This window comes from Anabrus simplex, chromosome 4, assembly GCF_040414725.1.
Source record: "Anabrus simplex isolate iqAnaSimp1 chromosome 4, ASM4041472v1, whole genome shotgun sequence".
In the NCBI taxonomy this organism is placed as follows: Eukaryota; Metazoa; Arthropoda; class Insecta; order Orthoptera; family Tettigoniidae; genus Anabrus; species Anabrus simplex.
In genome coordinates, this window is record NC_090268.1 from 117,612,579 (window position 1) to 117,635,074 (window position 22,496).

At 43.3% G+C, this 22,496-nt stretch overlaps 1 non-coding gene across 1 annotated transcript; it reads right to left on the minus strand.

The window, feature by feature from the left end:
* Positions 1-3,493: 3,493 nt before the first annotated feature.
* On the minus strand, positions 3,494-3,599 carry LOC136872974 (U6 spliceosomal RNA). The gene has a single exon (XR_010860126.1). It is a non-coding gene; the product is annotated as a U6 spliceosomal RNA (small nuclear RNA).
* Between the last annotated feature and the right edge of the window lie 18,897 nt (positions 3,600-22,496).

A 22,496-nucleotide genomic window follows, 5' to 3' on the forward strand; every position in this document is an offset into this window, starting at 1 on the left:
CAGGCAGGGGATACCGTAGGTGTATAATTCGTCTGCCTCCCCTACCCACAGGGGGTGTGTGTTTGGTCCGCGAGAGGTATTTTATTTCCCTCAAGTCCGTCGGCAAGCCGGTTAGGATCCCCCTATTCGCCACCTGGGACACGCCACGTGGGAGTATCACCTCTCCCCCTGCTACGCCTGCGTAGCACGTTCGTGGTCGCAGAGGTGATGATGATGATGCTTAATGTTTCAAGGGGCCTAATATCGAAGGTCATCGGCCCCTAATGGTACGAAATGAGACGAAACGAAACGACAATTTAAAATTCCAAACTCCTCCACTGACCAGAATTCAAAGCATGAGGACGAAGAATGAATGGATGGACGGATATGAATTTAAAATGATCAGTGGATCTGACCCACAGTGCCTCACATGCACAGAAGATGGCACAAAACAATAGTGGTACTGACCAAGGGATTGCTTCTATAGTACGATGCTGAATCGATTATGCGTATAGTCGAAACGGGTCAAAAATCCAGGTCATCAGCACCTCATAATGGTATTTATCGCTAGGAAAGTAGAACCATGTGGCGTAATATTGCGGTACTAATCAAAAGTAGCGGAGACTCGCGGTATTCCACACAGTATGGTACTATCCACAGGTAGTGTAATGCGCATATGTAACACAGACCTATAGTGTCTCGCACACTGCGGCACCACTTACAGGCAACGCAAACCTAAGGCGCTCGTACTATCCCGTGGAAATACTCACATAGTGGGAACGGAGCATAGGTAAGGCAGAACCATGGTGTCGCTAATCCCATGGTGTCGCTCATATAGGGGTACGAATCACAGGCACTGTAGGATCCCCATCCTGATTCACACACTGTCGCTACAAATCACAAACCTATTGCGTACCTAACATAGTGGTACTACGCAAGCAAAGGCAACTCATAGTGTTCCCTGCGTGATGGTACTAATTACAAATAGTTTCATGGTTCTAATTCGATCTCCCTTGGTCGCCCCTTTTAGTCGCTTCTTACAACAGGTAGGGGATACCGTGGGTGTATTCTTCGTCTGCCTCCCCCACCCACAGCGGGTGTGTGTTTGGTCCGCGAGAGGTATTTTATTTCCCTCAAGTCCGCCGGCAAGCCGGTTAGGACCCCCCTATCCGCCACCTGGGACGCGCCACGTGGGAGTATCACCTCTCCCCCTGCTACGCCTGCATAGCAGGTTCGTGGTCGCAGAGATGAAAGAAGGTGCTGGGGTGAATGGGTCTAGCTACAATATCAAAGTTAATTTAAAACTTTAACAAAGGTTATATTTCTTTAGAATTTCAAAAATCAACAAATAACAATATAACAGGTACATTTAGCCATTTTGGAACAAGTCAAGGAATTCGACAGGTCCTGGGCTTTGAGCCCCTCGGTTTACAATGCTTGAGCTCCCAGCTCAAATTTACAATTTAAAGAAAGACAACTTTAGTAAAGGGCAGGCTAATTCAAAGAGCACTTGCTCTTAAATATGCAATATCTAGCATCCCAGAGGCATACTTTATAATTACAAATTTTGAGAAAGAGCTAACAGGCTCTCCGTTTCCTTTCAGCCTCCTCGAGGCAACATCAAATATCGTACACTCTCTGGCCTTCCATGGGCCAACTTACAATGTGAAACAGGGGTATCTTGTAGCCAACCTACAGGGCCTTTGCGGAAAAGAACAGGTTAAGTAAAATGGCCCAAAACACAAAATGAATGGAGGCGTACAAAGCTCCAAGATAGTGAAAACTAAAAAACCTAAGGGGCACTAGGCCGGTGAAACGGGGCTATTCCAAAACTACTGAGATGACTCGTATAAGGGTAAAATTAATACATTACGGAAAGGAAGAAGAACAGTTACAAACGTAGTCACCTCAAACCAAGATGAAGGGGAGCTCAAGAGGGTACGTCACTCTCTATCCACGATTTACAGTCAAAAATTTTATGAAACTTTTTACATTAGCCAGCAGAAGTTACATTTTATAAACGTAGGTTACATGGTTAAAGATTCTGACCTTCCCCATGGAATAATCTGCGGAGGTAGCGACAACAAGAAAGATGGAATTATGTTGCCATACCTGGTAGCAGTTCAAGCTGCCGATGAAAAGGCCGCCTGCCTTCTGCTTAACACACACACTCAGATATATGTCGATCAATTGGCCAAGAAATGTGCAAAGCCAAAGTTTATAAACCCTCAGGGAAGATTTTAGACCATTCAAGACCAAAATAGCCACACCCTCTCGATTTTATCGGTTGATTTCAAAAGTTACACTCAGAATCGAACAAGAAGCCTGTGATAGGTGGAAAATTAATTACATAAATTAGGGATTGGCTAGATTCAAAACTGGCGGAGAGGAAAAGGAAATATTGCCAACCTAAAAACAAATGAACATCAATCAGCAAAATAACTTATGAATACAAAACTTCTTTGAATTATAAGTTCTTACACCTCACACCAGGGTGCATGATCATAGTTTTTAGTAGTGTCATCTGTGGAAGAATGTCCAAACTTCTTGATGGATAGCCAAAAAAAAAAAACAGTTGAAATTCAGTCAGTTCAGGAAACTTCACAATAACAAAATTACATATTTCTGTTATGACATCTTCTGGGTAAATTTCAGTTTCACCGTTTTACCAATAGAGGAGTTCATTTAGGCGCAGAATTTGAATGCGCGGCGTTGGGGTGTACCTCCCGGTACAATAATAATAATAATAATAATAATAATAATAATAACAATAATAATAATAATAATAATAATAATAATAATAATAATAATGACGTATTGCGTTTAACCTTCTTAGAGAGCTGGTGCAGGTCTTTCGAAATGACGCCCTATATACGACCTGCGTGTCTGTGAGAATGGGGCTGTAACTATGCTGTGTTCTAATGCTGAAGTTGACACACCCAAGTTCCCGAGCCAGGGGATTTAACCCGGCCAGAAATCCAACTCAGGACCTCTTGGACCAAAGGGCAACACCCTACCCATTTAGCCATAGAGTGGGGCATAATAATAATAGTACCGAGAGGAACACCTCAACCCCGTGTATTTAAATGAATCGCCTTCAAGAACGCTATCTGTATGTATGTGGGGTATTAAGCCCGAAGGCTGGTTTGATCCTCCACAGTTCCACTGAAAGCTATCAACAGATAGCCTAGGCGTCACTGAAGAGGCGTACTAGGGAAATGAGGAGTGAGGTAGTTTCCCGTGGCTTTTCTCACTGAGCCAGTAGTTGCTACTGCATATCAGCCTGCCAAGCCCACTGAAATGCATGCACTAACCGACCCTATGAGCGATATTTTCACACCATTCATAACAGGAACTGGCTGCATAAGGAATGTTATTACTAGCATCGCTCATACCCCGATCATTTTCATATTGTCAACGCCAAAGATGGGACTGAGACAGGTCAATGAAAGTAACAAATTGCTCTAGCCCAAACCAGAAGACATAGTGCAGTGTAAACACCAGCAGGGGCCTAATAAATGTGGAACGCCTACGTATTTGGGTGTCATCCTTGCGCAGTGGCCATGCTAATCTTCTCTGCATCGTTCCAATTTTAGTATGTGTACCGCCGAAGCGAGTACTCCATCACATAAGAATTATTTACAACAGCTCTTTCAAGAAGTTGGGACTTTTATCCATAGATGTCTTTATTAAAGAAATGATGTCATGCACTCTGGTGCAAAGTGGAAAAAATAGAAATTTAAGGAAATTTTGTGTTTATAGGTTTTCTGAACTGAATTGACTTTCTTTGTTATTGATACTTCAAGGTTTTAAACACTTCTTACTGATCCCGCCAACGTTGGATTCTGGCCAATCAAAAATTTTGTGTATTTAATTTTCAGTCAATCAAATGCTTCTTGTAACTTTTCAATTGTCCAATAAAAAGAGAGTGTGTATCCGGTTGTAACCCAGAGCGTTCTAGAACCTTCCTCACGAGTATAAAAGCTGACACCTTTTCGAGTTAACTTGTCGTCGTGCTATTGAGTGTGTGTGCTCATTCTTCGGCAGGCAGAACATCAGCTAAGGTAATGGCCACCATTTTTCTATCTCAGTAATTATCTCCGCAAGCTGACTCGAGGGGAAGGTTCCAAACTTTAACTATATAACAGTCAATTTCCTAAAATGTAAACTTTCTTCCTTCTCATGTAAAAGTTCAAGTAAGTCAAAAATACTTAAACTGAAACCCGGTGATAGAAAGTGCGTTACCCTCTCGAGTTCCCCTTCAATTAGTCCTGAGGTGACTGCGATATTGTAACTGTTTTCACTATTGTAAATTGTAACTTAGCTTTTCCATCTAGTCACTTCAGTAGTTTAGGATTAGCCTCTGCATCGTCGGGCCACAAGCCCAAGTAGGGTTTTAATCTTTGATTTCAAGGAGAGCAAGTGTCTGCCTCCGCATCATTTTGATTGGATGCCGGAAAAGTGCGAACACATCATTAAAGCGGAAATTTGCGCACACTAGAGATTATTACTACCTGATTAGGGTTTCCCAGGTCTTGGTAAGTAATTCTTTGCCGGAAATCTGCGAAAACTCTCCTGAGATAGAAATACATCTTGAAGGGAAGAAGAGGAAAAGGAAATACTTGAAACTGGACGTCGGGATTGAGAAAACCATAAAAGTATATGAAGAGACATTAGGTCCTGCTTAAAAGCCATTTCTCATATTCAGAAATTTGAATAAATTACGGTAACCCACATGTAAATGTAAATACATACGTATGTAAAATTGACCAAGCCTATAAAAGCCGATTTTAAACGACAAATGTATGAAAAAATGACGAAGCCTATGAAGGATGATTTTAAATCCGTCAATATGGTAAGATGATAATTATCATTTTGACAGTCCCAAGCCTGTGTAAAGTGTGATGGAACTAAGTTTCAATAAGTTGTATGGATTAAAGCTTTGCTTTACGTCGCAAGGCATAGTGAGAAATGAAGTCAGTAGGGCTGCGGAAGAAATGTTGGGAAGGAGGAAAAGATCAACTAAGAATCAGTGGATAACTCAGGAGATACTAGACCTGATTGATGAACGACGAAAATACAAGAATGCTAGAAATTAACAGGGCAGAAAAGAATACGGGCGATTAAAGAACGAAGTGGATAGAAAGTGCTAGGTAGCTAAGGAAGAATGGCTGAAGGAGAAGTGCAAGGATGTCGAAGGCTGTATGGTCTTGGGAAAGGTAGATGCTGCATACAGGAAATTCAAGGAAACCTTTGGAGAAAGGAAATCTAGGTGTATGAATATTAAGAGCTCAGATGGAAATCCACTTCTAGGGAAAGAAGACAAAGCAGAAAGATGGCAGGAACATATCCAACAGTTGTATCAAGGTAAAGATGTAGATAATTTGGTTCTGGAACAAGAAGAGGCTGTTAATGCTGATGAAATGGGAGACCCAATTTTGAGGTCAGAGTTTGACAGAGCTGTGAGCAACCTAAATAGGAACAAGGCACCTGGAATTGATGATACTCCCTCTGAATTACTGACTGCCTTAGGAGAAACCAGCATGGCAAGGTTATTCCATTTAGTGTGTAAGATGTATGAGACAGGAGAAGTCCCATCCGATTTTCGTCAGAATGTTGTTATACCTATTCCCAAGAAAGCCGGTGCTGACAGGTGTGAAAACTACCGCACCATTAGTTTAGTATCTCATGCCTGCAAAATTTTAACGCGTATTATTTACAGAAGAATGGAAAAACAAGTTGAAGCTGAGTTGGGAGAAGATCAATTTGGCTTCAGAAGAAATGTAGGATCACGTGAAGCAATCCTGACTTTACGTCTGATCTTAGAGGATCGAATCAAGAAGGACAAGCCCACGTACATGGTATTCGTAGATCTAGAAAAGGCATTCGATAATGTTGATTGGACCAAGCTATTTACGATTCTGAAGGTGATTGGGATCAGATACCGAGAGCGAAGAATTATCTACAATCTGTACAAAAATCAGTCTGCAGTAATAAGAATCGAGGGCTTTGAAAAAGAAGCAGCAATCCAGAAAGGAGTGAGGCAAGGCTGCTGTTTGTCCCCCCTCCTTTTCAAGGTTTACATAGAAAAAGTAGTAAAGGAAATCAAAGAGGAATTTGGAAAGGGGATCACAATCCAAGGAGAGGAAATAAAAACCTTGAGATTTGCCGATGATATTGTTATTTTATCTGAGACTGCAGAAGATCTTTAGAAGCTGCTGAATGGTATGGACGAAGTCTTGGTAAGGAGTACAAGATGAAAATAAATAAGTACAAAACAAAAGTAATGGAGTGCAGTCGAACGAAGGCAGGTGACGCAGGAAATATTAAATTAGGAAATGAAGTCTTAAAGGAAGTAAATGAATATTGTTACTTGGGTAGTAAAATAACTAACGATGGCACAAGTAAGGAAGTCATAAAATGCAGATTAGCACAAGCAAGGAAGAGCTTTCTTAAGAAAAGAAATTTGCTCACTTCAAACATTGATATAGGAATTAGAAAGATGTTTTTGAAGACTTTCGTGTGGAGTGTGGCATTGCATGGAAGTGAAACATGGACGATAACTAGCTCAGAAAGAAAGAGAATAGAAGCTTCTGAAATGTAGTGTTACAGAAGGATGCTGAAGGTGAGATGGATTGATCGGATTACGAATGAAAAGATACTGAATCGAATTGACGAGAGGAGATTGATTTGGCTAAATTTGACGAGAAGAAGAGATAGAATGATAGGACACATCTTAAGACACCCAGGACTTGTTCAGCTGGTTTTTGAAGGAAGTGTTGGTGGTAAGAACGGTAGGGGTAGACCAAGGTATGAATATGGCAAGCAGTTTAGAGAAGATGTAGGATGGAATAGTTACGTAGAAATGAAAAGGTTAGCACAGGATAGGGTGGCATGGAGCGCTGCATCAAACCAGTCTATGGACTGATGATTCAAACAACAACAACAACAACGTCGCACCGACACAGATAGGTCCCATGGCGACGATGGAACAGGAACGGCCTGGGAATGGGAAGGAAGCGGCCGTGGCCTTAATTAAGGTACAACCCCAGCATTTGCCTGGTGTAAAAATGGGAAACCACGGAAAACCGTCTTCAGGGCTGCCGACAGTGGGGTTCGAACCCACTATCTTCCGGATGCGAGCTCACAGCTGCGCGCCCCTAACCGCACGGCCAACTCGCCCGGTAAGGATTGTTTTATTTGCTGCTGGAGAGCTTTCATTCCCCGCCCGAAGGACGGGGCGAGCCCCCTAGATCGTGTCGCGATCTCTCGGGCCAAGGGAAGCGAAGAGAACTGTGAGGAACAAGGAATGAGTGAGATGGGAAGAGCGATGTGACAAATTTAATGAGGTGGGCTACGGATATGCGAATTTTAGGGGATTTTCGCTAGGATTGAAATTTAGAGAAGATTGCTAAAATAGCATTGAAAGGTGAGGAGATGCAAGGACGTAGTGAGATTATGAAGGGAAGATATTAAGTACCGGATGAGATAGAGTGGCGGAGGTGGGTAAGGAAAGAAGCTATACGGGTGAGGAGGTGGACTGACAGATTGACGAGGTGAGAAGTTGGCTGCCTGGGGGCGGCGGGGAGAATTGTTGGTGGGATGTCTGACAGAATTCTGGGGAGAGATGGACGGTTCTACTCTATGACGTTGGCCATATATGTAAGCTCCGTGGTCGATGAGGTGTTGAACATCTATGGCGCTCGGGACGTGGATGCGTACCATGAATGTTGGCCCTGTTGCATTCTTGATGCGGAAGACTCGGCGGACTGGGATGTCTTCAGCTTGTAGTTGCTGAAATATGGTCCTTTCGGAGAGACCCGGGTCCACTCCACGGATGACACAGCTGGATATTCTGTGAGAAGTTGTTGGTGGCTGCGAGGGCGATGATGTTGCGGAGGCTGCTGTTCTGGGTGAAGCAGGCGAAGGCGGTGCGTCGACTGTGGTATTCGTTGTTCCAGGAAAGACATAGTGATGTGAAGGGATGGGCGAAGTGAGGAGTGAAGAGGTCATTAGTGAAGGTGGGTGGCATGGGACAACTGTTGTAACAGCGATCTGGGAAGTACGGAGGGTAGATGTTGGAGTGGTCGAGGTGACAGTGGTAGTCGTGGTGGTAATGGGAGTGATGTAGAAATTTGACGAAGTCTGTAGTTGTGGTGGTTTCTGTGATGGCGTAGTTGTAGGCTCGGCTGTGGTATAGGCAGTTGGCTGGGCTGATGTAGTTGTTACCGGAACTTCTTCTACTCGATGGAGCTTGCCTTGGATATAAACGCCATTATCAACAGCGTTCCAGAAGTCATCGGCAGATGGAGTATAGCGTAGCACATCAGTTGATGGTTCTGGGCCAGCGGAAGATCGTATGGCATGGTGGATGCCAATCGTACGGAGTTCTGCTTCAATTTCTTCTTCGGGGATAACTGGATTGACATTCCTGGCGAGACAGACATACAGAGTGGGGAGGCCGACTTCCATCTTGGTGTCAGCCTGATATGCTTTTTTGGGTTCGGCGAGGCAGCAAAGTTAGAGTTGGTGAGCCACCAGGCCAAAGAAAAATTAATTGGAGATGCGCAGAGAATAAGGCAGTCAAGTTTCGAGTTGCGCGAGAAGGTTCCCCTGTTTTATTTATTTACAGGAATCGCTTACATTACACGTCTTGTTTGCTTTTTTGAAGATAGTGTTCGCAAATTTCCGGAAACGAAATATTTGCCAAGACTTGGGAAATCCTGGTCGCGTAGTAATAATCCCTAGTGCGCGCAAATTTCCGCTTTAATGATGTGTTCGCAAATTTCCGTGTTCGCATTTTTCGGACACCTTTTGATTTTCGAGCCAGTAACTTTAACCTGTTTGTTTTCTTCCCACCAAGACCGGTAGAATGAGAATTTCTGAACTCCTGTAAAAACTTTTCTGTTAAGTGTTTAAACTGTTGAGTATTGAAGACAGTGATATCTGCTTGAACTATTAAATGTAGGTTGTGCCTAGAGAGGCCGAAAAGTGTAAATTTTATTGAGCAAGGACGCTCTAATCTCTTAACTTAAAGGTTGCCTTCAGTAGGCTGTAAGAGTTTGGATCGCAGTCTCCTTGGTAGAATTGTCGAGCATTGAGGCTCTTTTCGTCAAATGTAAAATATATTTGTGTGAATATTGAATGGTGCTTTTGGAAGGCCATAACTTGTAACCTTTGGAGCAAGGTGCTCTTTAAAATTGTGATTTAAATTCCATGTTAAACCAATTGGGAGACTTATCTCCTTGCCTACCTGACTAAACGCAACAGTAGTGATGTAGGGACACTGTAAATAGGGAGGTGGAAGCTCGGATTTTGTAGGTAACCTTTTCTAGGTTTTTCTGTTTCCTATCTTGTACGAAACTACCTCTATACCCGATATCTTGTTGTTTGTTAAAATTTAATATCTGAAAAGAAATATAACCTTTATTTTAAAGTTTTAAATGAATCTCTGACTATCATAGGTAGACCCATTCAAACCAGCACCTTATTTCACCCTTCTGTGATCCAATAAAACACGGTATAATAATAATAATAATAATAATAATAATAATAGCTGTTGTATCTTGTATTTGACACGTCATTCAAAAAACAATTTTGGCATCCCTGTTCTGAACTGTAGAAAAAAACAAGAATACACTTGTCAGACAATACGTTTATTACGTCAACAAACAGACACACACACAGGCACATGCATCCCTGTACCTTTCTTCTACATAAATATCACGACGACTGAGATCCAAGAGCACTCAGGCGACATGGAGAGCTATTCACTATGGGATCGCAAGGCGAATGAGATTAGGGCAAATTTTACTGGAGATTATCCGATTTGACCAGAGATCTGGAGTGAAAATGAAAAGAAAATGATCTGATTTTGTTGCAAATCAGGAGTATTTGCTGGGGATAACTTAATTTTACTGGAGATGTAGTTGTGAATTGGGTAATTATTTAATTTTAGTGCACATCTGGAGTAAGAACTAGGATTACCTGATTTTACTGGAGATGTGAATGATGAGCTGCTGATTATCAGATTGTACTGGAGATCTGAATTATGAGAGTGATGTAGGCCTATTTGTTATGAATTGTTTGGTGTTTAAGTGTTACTAAATGGCATCATTATTGCCTCGAATTATTTCTTCTGATAGTACTGGATGTGGACGTATGCCAAATGTTTTGTTGCGTAGTATAGAATGAGGGCGGGGTTCTTTCGGAAGGGTGTCTTGACTGTGTCTGTCTTCGTCGGGTATGGAGCTCTCCTTACACTTGGAAGAGGGACTCGGGGAACGCGGCCAGTAGGTGAGACTCCGCCTCGGCATGGACCGTGAATTGATTCTGTTTCCACTGCGTGGCGGAGACTTTTGACGCGTCCGCTGCATGTTAATGAGCCGTCTCTCCCGAGATCTGGAGCGCTCTCTATGTTTGCGTCTGCGCCTTGGCACTCGACAGGACTTGGATCGCGGGTTGTAGGTCCTAGCTTTCCTACTAGGAGAACGTGACCTGTTATACTGATGGTCACAACTTTCGTCACTGGAACTAGAGAAACTCCTAACAGAACGGTGATTACACAGCTTGCTTCGATCCATTCTGAACGGGCGAACAAGTGTGTCCAGTTCGGAGTCGCTGCCACAATGCGGACACCGAAGCGTTACTCGCCGTTTGCGTACAGCTGCTGCACACATGTGATCTTCATCCGACTCGGTTTCGGAAGATACCTGTGTGGGTAAACGACAGTGATGCCTGCACTCCACACACTGATCAGAGCCTGATGTTTCGGTTTCTTCATCAGATTCTCGCGGTTGGACTTTCCGGCGAGTCTTTTTACGCTGCTTCCGTTCCTGTTCCACATCGGAATCGTCCTCCTCAAACAAGAAGGTGTCCCCCTCTTGCCGCAGGAAACCGAATTCCACGCCTTTCTTCAGTGCATCCTCTATCTAAAACATGATACATGGACGTTAACAGATTTATCGTTTTAACGAGGTAGGTACATCCTTCGCCTAATTAAATTTAGGAAAATTCAACACATTACAGTTCAGCAATTACAAATGCTACGGTACTTAAACAAAATACTTCATCCTTAAAATACGGTACATTAATTACAATTCGTGAAGCAATGCTCAATATTGTTTTAAGTCTAGCAGTACCATTAAAACGGAGGCATCACCTAACCCTGTGGGAGGGGGCGGTAGAATATTACTCACGGTATCCCCTGCCTCTCGTAAGAGACGACTAAAAAGGGCAACAGGGTCTCTTAACTTGGGATCATATGTTGCGACCACGGGGCCCATAGCTGAGTCCTGGCATTGTTCTCACTTACTTGTGCCAGGCTTCTCAATTTCATCTGTCCTATCCGACCTCCCTTGATCAACTCTTGTTCTTTTTTCGACCCCGACGGTATTAGAGCATTCGAAGCCTAGACAATCTTTAATTTTCATGCCCTTCGTAGCCCTTGTCTTTCATTGGCCGATACCTTCATTTTTCGGAGTGTCGGACCACTTTCAATTTTTTCTCCAATCAGTGTTATACAGAGGATGGTTGCCTAGTTGTACTTCTTTTTTTAAAAACAAAACAATAATAACGACCACCACACCTTAACTAACCAGATGATGTTCACAAGGAGAAATGCAACATATATGTATTCGTATTTCCTTATTTAAATAAAAATTTCATTTGGAGAAAAGTGACAGGGTCAATTAGCACAATTAATTATTTCTTGTGACTTCAGAATATTTAACTTAGTTGCTAAATTATTCGAGGTGGTAGTGATTATTATTTTACCTACAATTAGTCAACCATCCTCTATTAACAATAATCACAGGGAAAATGGAAGGGGTCAGATACTTCGAAAAATCAACGTATGGGCCAAAGAAAAACAAAGGGACATGAAGGGCGTGAAAATGGAAGTCTATCCAGGTCTCGATATCTAATACCGTCGGAGTTGGGAAAGAACAAGAGTTGGTCAAGGAAGGTCGGATAGGATAGATGACAGTGATCAGCCTAGCAGAAGTAAGTCGAAGCAATGCCAGATCTCAGCTAAGGGCCCCGTGGTCGCCAACCCACGCTCCCAATTTGAGAGCCCCTGGGGCCCCTGTTAGTCGCCTCTTACGACAGACAGGGGGTACCGTGGGTGTATTCTTCATCTGCGTCCCCCACCCACAGGGGGTCGAATTGAGAGCGTTTGGGGCCCCTTTTAGTAACCTCATGATAGACAGGGGATATCGTGGGTGTTATTCTGTCGCTCCCACCCACAGGGAGAATTATTTAAGGATATCGGGTTAGAGAAAGTAAAAGGATCACTGACGATACTTAAAAATAATTTGTGCTCCGTGTAGCATAATAATATTTCACCTACTTTGTTCAACAAAGAGATGATATTTTGTACCTTTAAATATTATTTTGCTTTAACTATTACAGGCATGCTTCTGTTTTAATAACTGGAAGCATTAATATTCTGTCGATTATCTAATTTTGTGAACTTGATTATAAATCGCTTATTCTTTGGCAACCTCCAGGTGAGGTTGCCGAGGTGTTGATTATAGTTTTAAGAGGAAATACAACTGGGCAACCATCCTCTATTAACACTAATCAGAGGACCGAGCTCGATAGCTGCAGTCGCTTAAGTGCGGCCGGTGTCCAGTACTCGGGAGATAGTAGGTTCGAACCCCACTGTCGGCAGCCCTGAAAATGGTTCTACGTGGTTTCCCATTTTTTCACACCAGGCAAATGCTGGGGCTCTACCTTAATTAAGGCCACGGCCGCGTCCTTCCCACTCCTAGCCCTTCCCTGTCCCATCGTCGCCATAAGACCTATCTGTGTCTGTACGACGTAAAAGAACTAGCAAGAAAAAAAACATTAGTCAGAGGAAAAATATCGAAGAGATTCGACACTTCGAATCATGAATGTATATGAGCCAAAGAAAGACAAGGGCCACGAGGGGAATGAAAATAAAAGACTCCCTAGGCCACGCAATCAAATACCGTCAGGGTCGACAAAGAACAAGAGTTGACCAATGGAGGTCGGATAGGATAGATGAAAGTGAGGAGTCTGGCAGAAGTGGAAGCAATGCCAACACTCAGAACTCAATGTTCGCTAACCCACTCTGCCAAATTAAGAACCCCTAGGCTTCTTTTACTCGTCTCTTACGTCAGGCAGGGGATACCACGGATGTTATTCTAGCGGTCTCGCCCACGGGGAGAATCCATATGAGGTAGGTAAGGGTTCTTCTGCCCGAAGGCAGGTCCGAACCTCCGCAGAGGTGTTCCTGAGCCGGAGTTTACGTGCGGTAGGGTGGCCAGTTCCTTTCCGTTCCTCCATTCCCTTACCCCCACCAACAGCGCGTGGCAACCCATCCAACTCCTGACCACGCCCAATGTTGCTTAACTTCGGAGATTTCACGGGATCCGGTGTAATCCATATGAGAGAAGCAGAAATAAACATCGTCGGTGAAGGAACCAAACCTCGTATGTCACAATGCTTTTCCTATTCATTATGTTCCTTAGACTGGTCACGCTTCCCAGTCACATATGGATATGCAGTCCATCAGAATATTACGTGAATGCATAAGTGTCTGCCGGTTTTTGTGGTAAAGAAAACACGTAATTTTCAAGGGAAATTCATTTTTTGTTTATTCAAAATATTGGTCTTCGGCTTTTACACACTTCGCCCATCTTTCAGGTAGTTTTGTATACCATGCCAGAAAAACTGCTTGTCTTTTGCGGCAAACCATTCGTCACGCCATTTTCCAACTTCCTCGAAATTGCTGGAGTGCTGCTCTGCGAGCGCGTGCCACATTGACGCGAACATGCGGGGCAGTACGGCGGGTGCGAAAGGATGTCCAATCCAAGCGATTTCAAGGTGCCTTTTACTGTATGAAACGGCGCACGGTCGTTCAACAACGTTTTTGCAGTGTCTTGATGATGATGATGATGATGATGATGATGATGATGATGATGCTTGTTGTTTTAAGGGGCCTAACATCGAGGTCATCGGCCCCTAATGGTACGAAATGCAATGACAAAATAAAAAACACACAAAATCCTCCACTGACCATAATTCAAAACGTGAGGACGAAGAAATGAACAGATGGAAATGAAGTTAAAAACAATCAGTGGAGACGACCCACAATGCCTCAGTTTCAGAAACTGACGGAAAACAATAGTAATACTGACCAAGGGGCTGCTTCTATAGCTCAATACTAAATCGATGATGCTTGCAAGCTAAAGGGGTCCAAAATATAGCTCATCGCACTCTCATAATGGTACTTATCGCTTGGAAAGCAGAACCATGGTATTTGACATGGTGCGGTACTAATCAACAGTATCGTAGACTCGCGGTATTCCACACATTATGGTACTACTCACAGGTAATGAAATTCGCACAGGTAATACAGACCTATGGTGTTTCACACATAGTGGCGCCATTTACAGGCAACGCAAACCTATGGTTTTCATCACATAAGTGTACTAACCACAGGGACTCGTACTATCCCGTGGTGTTCCTTATATAGTGGGTACTAATCATAGGCAAGCCAGAACCCTGGTGTCGCTCATATAGTGCTACTACACAGGTACCGCAAAAGCCTGACCGCACGGTGCTCCTGATTGCTACTAATCACAAACCTATTTGGTACCTAACATAGTGGTACTACGCGCAAGTAATAACGACCCATGGTGTTCCCCGCGTGGTGGTACTAATCACAAGTAGTTTCATGGTTCTGATCCGATCATCCCTTGGTCGTCCCTTTTAGTCGCCTCTCACGACAGACAGGGGATACCGTGGGTGTATTATTCGTCTGCCTCCCCCACCCACAGGGGATGTGTGTTTGGTCCGCGAGAGGTATTTTATTTCCTTCAATTCCGCCGGTAAGCCGGTTAGGACCCCCCCTATCCGCCACCTGGGACGCGCCACGTGGGAGTATCACCTCTCCCCCTGCTACGCCTGCGTGGTGCAGTGTCTTCTGACCCATTTCGGTCGTCTTTCGATCAATGCATGTAATGCATGATTTAAATTAATCATTTCTTGGCGATAGCGTTTTGAATTAACGGTTTCGCCGGGTTTCAAAGAGTTTATAATACACAATACCGCTCTGACCCGTTATAAATTATTATTTTTTTTTTTTTTTTTGCTATTTGCTTTACGTCGCACCGACAGATATGTCTTACGGCGACGATGGGATGGGAAAGGCCTAGGAATTGGAAGGAAGCGGCCGTGGCCTTAATTAAGGTACAGCCCCGGCATTTGCCTGGTATGAAAATGGAAAACCACGGAAAACCATCTTCAGGGCTGCCGACAGTGGGGCTCGAACCCACTATCTCCCGATTACTGGATACTGGCCGCACTTAAGCGACTGCAGCTATCGAGCTCGGTGTTATAAATTTTATGTTAAAATTTACAAAGATACTGGGTTCAAGCTTACAAGCTAAGATTTATATTTCTTTGGATCGGAATGATAGAAATTCCATTTTTTAAAGTAAAACTCCTGTTATTAATTCAGAAAAACGTAACTTTATTTACATAATTCAACAAGTTTACTACTTGATTTTGCACAGTGTTGTAGTGTTATGTGACTGTCTGTTCACTGAATTCTGCAAATAGTACTTAAAACTTATCAGGCGTCGGGTGATAATGGCAAGTAGTTTCATCACGAGTGAGGACTGCGCCATTTATCATGGCACGTTATTTATTCCCCGCTTACTGGTTCGTATTCAAACATGTATATCTGTTATTTCTCATGCTTGATTCAGTTACTTTAGAAAGTCAATGTTTCCTAGTTTTGTCCTCAGATGGCAGTGCTACGCCCTCTTTAATTTCCAGGCCTTGCTTCCTGTCGTAATGATAGTTATTCCTTGTTTTTTTTTAATGGAATCGATGAGTATAAACAACAAGATGGACTCCACACTAAACAAGGCTGCTTTTGTGACCTATCAGAAGGATTTTAGCAAATTTAAACTACGATTATCCCTATACGACTATTTCAATTGTTCCTTTATATTTCTCAGGTACGTACGTTTTATTCTATCTTTTTGGTACGTTGATTTTTATTTTACCCTTTGGTGCGTGCTGTTCTGTCCTTGAGCACACGGTTGTGTGTGTGTAAATGTGTCGGGCGAGTTATTTGCCAATTTGATGCACGGTCTCTGTGCTTTCAATTTATGTGCCTCTACATTTATTCTTCGATTGTAATTACATGAGTGTTGGTCATTCGTGTCAGAACCTGTATAATTGGCTCTGTACGGATTGTGACCTCGTACACCTCGTGTGTCTTAGTTTGCCTATCGCATTAACCTTGTGTCCGATGCTTCTCGTTTCTACGGAATACTGTGTCCATAATATTGAGGCAGTCTGATTTGGTAACCCGGCTCGATAGGGAGGCCGTTGTTAGTGTAATTGCCCTTTGGACGGACCAATGGTCTCGCGCCACAAATTCGTTATTGTGTTCGAGTGGATGGCCGTGCGTGCGTGAGTGTCGTATGTATGGATCGGACAGAGCAGAAACCGCACTGTATTATGTATATTTTGCCCTCATTAATTCATGTGATGTTTTTATATTGCTTTTTCATTTTTGTTCGTACCTGACCGGGCCTTGTATTCGATTTATTTTTGATGGCCGGCATTTTATTTTCTCATTCCCGGTTTTCTTTATCTTATTCTTCTGATTAATTGACTATTGATGTGCGCAATCTGATGGTTTCCAGCCATGGAGGTTTATAACTGATTTTTCGGTCCGTTTGTCCTCTTTGACGCATGTATTTTTCTCCTTTCTGATGGGTCATCTAATGTATGATACAATAATGAACTAAGAGTAAGAGGACATGTACAATGAACATCAAGCTGTGTGGGCGTCTTAAGAAAAAATGGAGAGTGATGCATGAGAATATTGTAGAATTGAACATTTGGATATAAGCTTTATTCCCATTAACATTGGCGGAAAGCTTGGCCGAGGAAAACCTGGATGTTATGCTCAGTGTGTATGTTATTCTTTTTATCATTTTCTATTCAATATCCTACTTGCATGTTTCGTTGATAAATTTCTTTTTCTTAACTTATTCTTTCAATAAACTGGGAATTTGTGTGCTAATTTGCTTTTAATTCGTAGTAGCGTTAGTCCTTTAGTATTATTACTATTATTAAGGGACCGATGTCCAGTTCGATGATGATGATTGATTGATGATTGTTGTTTAAAGGGGCCTAACATCTAGGTCATCGGCCCCTAATGGTACGAAATGAGACGAAATGGAATGGCATATTAAAAGTCTAAAATTCTCCACTAACCAGAATGTAAAAACGTGAGAACGAAGAATGAATGATGGACATGAATTTAAAACAATCAGTGGTTGCGACCCGCAATGTCTCACATTCACATAAACAGACGTGACAATATCGTATTACTGACCAAGGGACTACTGCTATAGCATAACAATGAATGGATTATGCGTGCAGTCAAAAGGGGGTCCTAAATCGAAGTTATCGGCCCCTCATAACGGTACTGATCGCTAGCAAAATAGAACCATGGTATTTGTTCTGTTGCGGTACTAATCAAAAGTAGCAGAGACTTGCGGCATTCCACACATTATTGTACTACTCAGAGCTTATGAAATTCGACATATAATACAGACCTATGTTTTTCTCACTTTGCGGCGCCATGTACAGGCAACGCAAACCTATGGTGTTCATCACAGAAGAGTACTAACCACAGGGACCTGTCCCTATCCCGTGGTGTTCCTCATATAGTGGGTACTAATCATAGGCAAGGCAGAACCATGGTAGCTATCATCCCATGGTCCTGCTCATATGGTGGTACTATTCACAGGTGCTGCAAAAGCCGACCGCGCGGTGCTCCTGTGTGCTACTAATCACAAATCAATTTCGTACCTAATGTAGTGGTACTACGCACAAGTAAAAGCAACCCTTGGTGTTCCCCGCGTGATGACACGAATCAAAAGCAGTTTCATGGTTCCAATTTAAACATCCCTTTGTCGCCCCTTTTAGTCGCATCTCACGACAGGCAGGGGATACCGTGGGTGAATTATTCGTCTGCGTCCCCCACCCACAGGGTGTGTGTGTTTGGTCCGCGAGAGGTATTTTATTTCCCTCAAGTCCGCCGGCAAGCCGGTGAGGACCCCCCTATCCGCCACCTGGGACGCGCCACGTGGGAGTATCACCTCTCCCCCTGCTACGCCTGCGTAGCAGGTTCGTGGATGTCCAGTTCAAGGCTGATATGTGTCGCCTTTCCCTATCGAGACCACCGGACCTCATGTTATTGAGTGCACTCGTTTCCTCGCGTTTCCCGTATGGATTCTGTTGTCCTCTTTTTCCAGGATACGAGTGCGGTTAGTGGCTCAGGGCATAGATATTTAATTTCTAAGATTAAAGTACAACAATGTAAATGCAACTACCAAATACTGTAGATATACAGTATGCCTTCAAATAAATAAACTAACTGATGTTATTCCCGGTAAGCATGATTGAACTCATGATGATATTATCGGAAATTTAAACCCAAGCAACCACAAGCCACAGATTATCTACCTTGACTCCGTGTTATATTAGAAATGGTTCTAAAGCACTTCTTGAAATATAATAGTGAACATTGTAATTCATTACGCACATTATAAAATATTTGAGGTTCTATGCCTAACTCTTTATTGTATCCGGTCAAAATTCATAAACCGGAATGGACAGAAGTAACTTACTGTATTTCTTACAACGAAAACTGAAAATAACGTGGATTCCTGCCCACTTTCTTTCATTGCTTTCTGCCACCATTTCAAACTTGAGTATCACTGCAGTGATCGAGAGCCTGGAAGAATTTTACTCACCATACAACGCCTGTGACGTTACGACAACGTCACTGTGGCTGAATAGCATACGCTGATCGCCCGCTTAGAGTGTTGTGTGCCCGCGGGACGAAATGTCCAGCCTGAGCTTCTCTGGTCTGTATCTTCCATGGCCTATCCTCAGCCCACACAAAACGACGGTCTCTCTCAGTGAAGGTCGGCAAGAGGACTGGAAGGAGTGGTGGCGGGGGATGGGGAGGTTCCGGATATTTTTTCAAAATTTGAAAGTAGAATGGCGTGTTTAAAGGCATTGCTTCACCTAAAACATGGCATTTTTCCTCAATCGCAAGTAATTGTTGTTTCTTTACTTATTTCACTTTTTTAAAATATGAAGTAAAAACGAGCCTATAGAACAGTTTTACGAAGTAACAAGGGCTGTTTTTCTTGGGTTATGCTGAACGATCTCCTTGATGCTTTTGTTCCAATGTTAATTTGTTTTAAATTGTCCAGAATTCCCATACTTTTATTGGATGTTCATTGATGTTTAGGCATTATTTTTTTCTATTGAATAAAAATATACACGAAGTTCTCATGTATCAAAAAGGAGCCCAAGAAATCGGAAAGTGTCAACTACGGGAAGAGCGACATTTCCTAGATAAAGTTCATGATGTTGGTGAACAGTACGTTGACGATAAAAGTGGACAAGAAAGGTCTTTGCGGTAGAAAACCGAAAGCCATGTTTTAAGGTCTACTGCTCCACTCTCCTAATAGCTTACTGTAATTGTCGCTCTGCGACTGCCATACTACGCGAGCTATAGTGCAGAGCGAAATCATCCAAATATAGCGACGGTATTACTGCTGAACCAGCAGCAGCAACAATACCGTTTATACAAATCGCGAACAGAGTGGCATTAAGAACCGATCCCTGAAATTCTATTTTCTTGAACGTGGTATTGCGAATATGTCCTCCCTACTCGGACACGGAATAGATGGAGGGACAAAAAATTCGCAATAAATACCGGCAAGTTACCTCCGAAACTCCGTTGATGCAGGACTGAAAGGATACCATATCGCTTTGTGGTGTCGTAGGCCTTCTCTAAGTCAAAGAAAACAGCTACCAAATGCTGTTTGCGGAGAAACGCATCCTGGATAGAGCTCTCCAGGCGGACCAAGTGGTCAGTGGTGGATCGAGCGGCTCGAAAACCACACTGGTACGCGGAAAAGAGTCCTTGTTTCTCCAGACACCACAGAAGACGGCGATTTACCATCCTCACAAACAGCTTCCACAGGCAGTTTGTAAGACAAATAGGTGTGTAACTTCCTGCATTCTTAGGATCTTTGTCAGGCTTGAGGACAGGAATTACTATGCCCTCTCGCCACTGAGACGGAAAATCACCCTCCATCCACATTCGGTTGAACACACGAAGGAGATATAGAGGACTGTCCTCACTAAGGTGTTTCAACATCAGGTTATGAATTTTGTCTAGTCCAGGAGACGTGTCCTTGCAAAGCGCCAAGGCGAGGCAGAGTTCCCACTCCGTAAAAGGCACGTTGTAGTCCTCTGAAGTTTGGGTGGCAAAACTAAGTTGATGACGTTCGGCCTCCCACTTCAGGGCGAGGAAATCACGATGGTAATTCCCGGAGGCAGACACATCCACGAAATGACTAGCTAGATGGTTAGCAATCGAGAGTGGTTCAGTGACGACACTGCCTGCAATGGAAATTCACGGTACATAAGATGATCCTTGGATACGCGAAATGCGTCGAAGTTTAGTCCACACTTGAGATGAAGTATGTGACGCTTGACATACGAAGCTCCCACGAAGCTTTCATACTTTTGTGAATAAAAACTGGCGCCTTAGCGCGCAGTTTCTTAAATGTTACGAAGCTGGCCACAGTAGGTTGCCTACGGTAACGTTTATGAGCGCGACGGCGTTCTTTGATAGCTGCTGCTATTTCGTCGTTCCACCAAGGAACCTGTTTTCGGCGAGGAGTCCCAGAAAAAGACGGAATGGACTCCTCAGCAGCAGCAAGAATAACTTGGGTGATGTAAGTCATTTCCTCGCCGACGGTCCGCCGATATCGACGTTAAAGACAGTTAGTGATGTGTACTTTGGCCAATCAGCATGATTAACCCGCGAGTGGTCGCTAGCCGAAATGTAACATCACATTAAAATAAATAGGACTCAATTCACAGTTTTGTGGGGCGTAAGGCTGAAATTTACAAATGAAATAAAACGCAAGTTCTACCTTATATATTTTAGATAAAATGAAATGATTACTTGAGAGAGAGAGAGATGGCGTATGGCTTTTAGCGCCGGGAGTAACCGAGGACAAGTTCGACACACCAGATGCAGGTTTTTGATTTGACTCCCGTAGGCGACCTGCGCGTCATAATGAGGATGAAATAATGATGAAGACGACACATACACCCAGCCCCCGTGTCAGCCAAACTCACCAATTAAGGTCATCAGCCCCTAATGGAACGAGATGAACGACAAGAGATATGAAGTTAAAATAATTAAAAGTATCTAATGGCTAGAGTTAAAAAAATGGTGATGAAGAAAAATGAGGGTGAGATTAAAACAATCAGTGGATCTAATACGCAAAGCCTTATTTTCTAATAAAATAAGAGAAAATACAGGAAAATTAAGGAATAAGGCATTGCCTGGTAGTACATAATTTACGTGAGACGTTAAAATAACAATAAAATACGCAACACAAACTAAAATGAAGTCAATGGGATAAAAGCGCAAGTGACAAAAAAAAAAAATACACTAGGACAAAGGACATTATCACACACGATAAAACAGACCACTATCCCTCATAAAGCGGATGACGAGGTCTGCTGACTGATCGTCAGGGAGATTGTACTTGGAAGGTTAAGACTACGGCGCAGATCGACAAGGTTCACACACTCCGTAAGGATGTGTACCACGGTAAGATGGTCACCGCAGGTACACACCGCAATTTGCAGCATAGGAAAGAAGCAGTTGCTCGCGCCTCAGGTGTAAAGGCGGCACACCAGACTCAGCGAGCAGGCTAGCTATGAGGCTTGTTCGAAAGGCTCCCGCCGCCAACCGAACCTCGCTGTGGTGGATGCTGTTCAGCTTTGAAAGGACACTTGGTTTTGCTGAGCCATATGCTGCACTGCCGTAGTCTAACCGGGATAAAATGTGTGCCCGATAGAATCGCAGGAGCACCGTGCGATCCGCTCCCAAATTAGTGCTGCTAAGAAACTTCAAGATATTAAGCCTTTTGGTGCATTGCACTTTTAGCTGCCGAACGTGTGGCTCCCACGATAATTTACTATCGAAAAGGAGCCCAAGAAATCGGTAAGTGTCAACAACTGGAAGAACGACATTTCTTAAATAAAGCTCAGGATGCGGGTGAAGAGTACGGTGACGACAAAAGTGGACAACGGAGGTCTTTGCGGCAGAAAACCGAAAGCCATGTTCTAAGCTCCACGGCTCCACCCTCCGTATAGCTTGCTGTAATTGACGCTCTGCGACTGCCATACTGCACGATCTATAGTGCAGAGCAACATCGTCCACATATAGCGACGGTATTACTGCTGGACCAGCAGCAGCAACAATACCGTTTATGGCAATCGCGAACAGAGTGACACTAAGGACCGATCCCTGTGGTACTCCATTTTCTTGAACGTGGTATTGCGAATATTTCCTCCCTACTCGGACACGGAATAGACGGAGGGACAAAAAATTCGCAATTTATGCCGGCAAG